Here is a 5,375-nt window from a genome sequence, read left to right as displayed (position 1 = left end):
AGGAGGAATTTAAAAAGTTGAAGCTATGATTCCATGCATTGCTTAGAAAGAATGAGGAGGAGTTATGGTCATTAGTGAAGATCATCAAGTTCATATTCATTACTCCCAATGTGTTATTTGAAGGAAAGTCGTAGAACTTTCGATACAAGGTGGTGCATGCAAACAATATGTTGTTTAAATTCACAATAGCATATTTCCTACTGATAAATGTGAATGATTTGGTTACAATTGCATTATTCATTGGTAATCTAATCTAGGAATAGATTTTAGACAAAGCGACTTACATTCATGGACATGGACATATCAAGTCCATTTGGAGTTGTGTTCATTGAAAAAGAAAAGAAGGAGAATAAGAAAAAGTTTTTATTTTGTTCTGATGATGTGGAAAGATATTCCAACCAACATCTTTCCAGTATCCTACTTCGCATTAACAATTTTCTATTAAATGATAATGAAGACAAAGTTGAAGTTAGGAAGATCATCCTATGGTAGATGGATATTCAGAAGGTTTTTCTACAGACTGTCAAGATACTACCCAAAGTTAGAAAATTTGACAGTTTATCACAAAGGGTGAGAATGTTGAGTCATGTTTAGTTGTGATATGTTGAATAGGTAGTTATATTTTTATTGAGTAGTTTGTAAATAACGATTGGTATCATGTACTGGTTATGTAATGTATTTACTAGGCATATTGTCGAATAGCATTTCAATGTCGAGTCCTAGTATTTTTTTTGGTTCCTTGAGTACCCTATAAATAGGGTAAGTATTGTAAAGAGTCGTAACACCTTGAGCACTTCTTCACTCAAACTTTCTTTGTACTCATTCTGAAATATATGTAGCTAAAACTAGATCTTATTTAGATCTGCGTGTTCTTTACTTTTATTTCCTATAGATTGATTAAAACATAAATCAAAACATCCTTTCAATATGCAATAGCTTCGTCATTTGAATTCCTCAAGAAACCTTCTTCGTTCTTCTCAGTTTCACCATTAGAACCAACTTCCTTCCTAGAAACTTTTCAGACTAGTACTAAAGGACCACTAAAGTTCGTTTTGCTATATTCCTCTTCAATCTCCTTCACCTCAGACTTGTGAGCTTTTAAAATGTTATAGAGATTTAAGAGTGAATAAGTATCAAATTTCTCCTGGGTCTTGATTATTAGACTAATATTCTTCCATTCCTTCTTCTACCCTAGAATGAAAGTAATGTTAAACTTGAAAGTAGTACAAAAAATTGCATACTTGTTAGACTTTTTGATAAGCTGAATTCTAACATCCGGATTTCCAGGTATGTATTTTTCTATTATTCATTTTGAGTATAGGAGAGGAACTCGACGAGTTGACGCCTAGACTCGTCAAGTTGGATCGCGACTGATGACTCGGATTAATGAAGGGACTCGACGAGTCGGAAGAGTGGACTCGCCGAGTCCACGCTGAGGTCAGAAACCCTAAATCTCCGGGCATGTGCCCTATTTAAGGGACCTTATAGCCCTCATTTGTGGCTACCAGTCCAGAGAGAGAGAGAGAGAGAGAGAGAGAGAGAGAGAGAAACCCTAGAGAGCTTGAGCGAGTTGTGTGTGTGTGTGTGAGAGAGAGAGAGAGAGAGAGCTATTTTGATCCTTTTTGGTGTGGCTTTGCAAAGTAGAAGGTGTTTTCAGCAAGAGATGGTCAAGGGGGTTGCTATTCTATGGTTTTCAAGCTTGGGTACGTTCTTCATTGTTGAGGTAATAAAACGACCCCTTCTTCTGTTTTTGTATGAGATCATTAAATCTAGGGCTTTCTCTACCCCTTTATTGGCTTGAATTGATGCATATGTTGTCCCTTTGAGTGTTAGACTCTGGATCTGGACCTTTAGAGGTCCAAAGAGCATTATATATCCTGCTTTATATTGTTCCATGGAGGAAATGAACCTAGGTTGCCATTTTAGAAGCCATTTCACCAAAAGAAGCCTTGGGTGCGTTGCACGAGTGTCAAGATTTGACCTTTACATGATTATTGGCCACGGGGTGGTCAGATCTATAGGTTAGAGAAACAGATCTGACCTCAGAAGGTCATTTGAGCGTAGCTATGAAGGAAACTCGCCGAGTTGAGTCTGGTTGCCCTTCGATTCGTTTCCAATGGTAACCCGTCGAGTGGAAGGATCACTTGAAAAGTCGAGTGAGGCATTATGAGGAGTCAGAGGACACACATGGACTCGCCGAGTCACACGAGTGCACTCGGTGAGTCTGGTCAAAGTTTGACCATTGACTTGAGTTGACATTCGTTGACTTTTAGGGTTTTGGCAACATTTGGACTTTTAGGTCAGGGAGGGGTAAAATGGTCTTTTACCCTTCTGTGGGATTGTAGAAAGAGCAACCTAGTCTTTGGGAGTTGTTATTTATTGAGGAAATTATTTATGTGGTTAGGCGGAGGCTAGATCAGTAGTTTGAGTGCAAGATTATCTGAGTTACCCGAGGTGAGTCTTCTCATTGTACTTTACATAGAATGGTATCCATGTGCAGGCCGGAGGGTCTTATGTGTTATGTGTATGCTTGAGACTATGTGCATTGTGAAATATGTATGCTATTTGTTATACAGACCGGACCGGAGGGTCCAACGAGTTATGACCATACCATAGGGTCCAACGAGCTACGGGACTGGAGGGTCCCGCTGAGACACATTAACCGGAGGGTCGTACTGTGATATAGCCTTTGAGTGGCGTATGTGTTATATGTGGTATTTTGGGGAATTCACTAAGCATTTATGCTTACCGTGTCATGTGATATTTGTTTCAGGTGCCAGCGAGGATCGCGGGAAGGCGCCGGCATGAATCGTACACATTGAGGGATTTTATCTATTGAGACCTTGGGATTTGTTTTATTCGGATGATATGTGAAAAGTTGGATTTTTGGGATTTCTTTATGAATGAAATTATGTGTTTAAAATTAAAAATTGTTTTGAAAATTTACGTTGTTACAAGTTGGTATCAGAGCCTTGGTTTGAGGGATTCGGATGCACCTTCGGGCATATCTGAACTCAAATTGAGGATTTGAGAATTTTTTTCACAATAAAACAATCTTTCTAAAAGAGTAAAAGGTTTTGAAACGAGCAGAATAGAGCAGTGTCTACGATCAGCCAGTGCCCGAACGGTGATTTCCCAAAATACTCTTATATTATGTATTATGAGATATGATATGATATGTTATGCATGCTAGAGTAGGCTAGGTATTCATACTAGGATTAGAGTGGCCTGATTTATGATGCCTTAGCCTAGGAGATTACCGCTACTATGATATGCTTGAGAGTGAGTAGGTAGTAGCGAGGAGCTTACGAGAGGTTTGCTGGAGAGTAGCCTATGCATAGCAAGATTAGAGTACTTGTGATCTAAGATCCTAGGAGGAGGATTTGGGGTGAATATTGATGCGGTGTGGACAGTAGTATAAGGCCCATACTACATAAGACACCGGATCAGTTCGCAGTCTAAGTAAGAATCCTTAGGGTACTAGGGAGCAAGTAGGGTTGAGTTATCGAGTGCGAGTACACTCGAACGAGTCTGTGATATTTTTATATTGTATTGCAGAGACATCATGGTTGGGATACGCCACATACCAGAGACGAGCGGCGTGAGTGACGAGGAGCTTCATCAGATGATCCACGATGAGGTGGCAGCGGCTATCCACGCAGAGATACCAGAGATGTTTGGGTCTATCAAGACCACCTTGATTGAGACGTTTGACGAGAGATACACAGCGGTTACTGAGGCTGCGGCTGCTGCAGTTACTGCAGATGTGGCTGCTGCTAGACCTAAGGGGGGTGACTCGTTGCTGTTTCGGGAGTTCACCAACACAAAGCCACCAGAGTTTGATGGGATACAGGATCCGATTGCTGCGATGAGATGGATTTATGATATTGAGGGATGTTTCTATACATGCTCGTGTCCGGAGCATTTGAGAGTGCGGTTCGCACTGAACCAGCTTCGCTTGGGGGCAAAGGACTGGTGGAAGTTTGTGATGGCAGACTTCTCTACTGTAGAGCTTACTGCGGTGACCTGGGAAAGGTTCACCACGATGTTTCAAGATGAGTATGTTCCCCCTGTGGAGAGGGAACGTCTAGCCCAGGAGTTCTTGTCCCTCAAGCAGGGAACTGAGTCTGTGACAGTGATTACGATGATGTTTCATGAGAGGGTGTTCTTTTGCACTGAGCACGTGTCTACTGAGTAGGCATGTATGAGCCAGTACTTGTGCATACTGAGAAGGGATATTCGTGAGTTCGTGGAGAACTCGTCATACCGGACATTTTCTGAGCTCCAGGCAAATGCTCGGAAGAGGGAGATTGAGTTGGAGACTCAGGTCAGGGTGGAGGTCGAGTCTCGGAGGAGGGACAGGCGACCGATGTAGGCTCAGCCGGCAGCCAAGCGGGCAACGCCCGCTGATTCAAGATTTGAGGGTCTGAAGGGCCGCACTTGTGGGAAGTGCGGAAAGACTCATGAGGGGGTGTGCAGAGCTGGGGTATGTTACAAGTGTGGGAAGGAGGGGAATTTTGCGAGGGATTTCCCCAAGGGATTCTCGGTTTGCTTTTATTGCAACCAGACCGGCCATCGGAAGGCCAAGTGCCCACAGTTGCTGCAGGGATTAGTGCAAGGATCTGCACCTGCTGCCAGAGCTACCGAGACCCGTCCAGTGAAGGTCGAGGCACCAAAGGCTCACGGGAGAGCCTTTTAGTTGACAGTGGAGGAGGTCCGCGTAGCGCCCGATGTTGTGGCGGGTATGTATTCTTTCATCTATTTATTTTGAGTTTGAGATATTGTGCTTATATCATGATATGCATAGATACTTTTCTTGTGAGTTCTGTACCTGCTTTGGTGTTATTTGACTCGGGTGCGAGTCGATCTTTTATGTCGTTAGCCTTTAGTCAGCACATCAGTATCCGTACAGAGGCGTTGAGTAGACCTCTACGATTTTCCATAGCTAATGAGCGAGCAGTGCATGCCACTAATGTGATTCGAGGATGTGTACTCAAGATCTTCGGTGCTGGGTTCCCAATTGATCTGGTCCCGATTGCGATGGGGGATGTCTGTGTCATCGTGGGCATGGACTGGTTGAGCAGATTTGGAGCAGTTATCGACTGTGAGCGTCAGTTGCTGACCATACGAGACCCTAGTGGGGGAGTTCTTACGGTGTACGGCGAGGGTACCCGTTCGGGGACATCGTTCTGTTCGGCTGCTAGAGCGAGGCAGAGTCTACAGCAGGGTTGTAGTGGGTTTGTGGCCTATGTGATGGACACACGAGTGGCCGCGGAGAGGCCGAGCTTGGTTGATGATGTACCGATTGTGCGAGAGTTCCCAGACGTTTTCCCCGAGGAGTTGTCGGGTGTGCCACCCGAGAGGCAAGTGGAGTT

Source organism: Lactuca serriola, chromosome 5, assembly GCF_051521515.1.
Source record: "Lactuca serriola cultivar US96UC23 chromosome 5, Lser_US96UC23_V15, whole genome shotgun sequence".
NCBI lineage: Eukaryota > Viridiplantae > Streptophyta > Magnoliopsida > Asterales > Asteraceae > Lactuca > Lactuca serriola.
Note: the sequence above shows the minus strand (reverse complement) of the source record.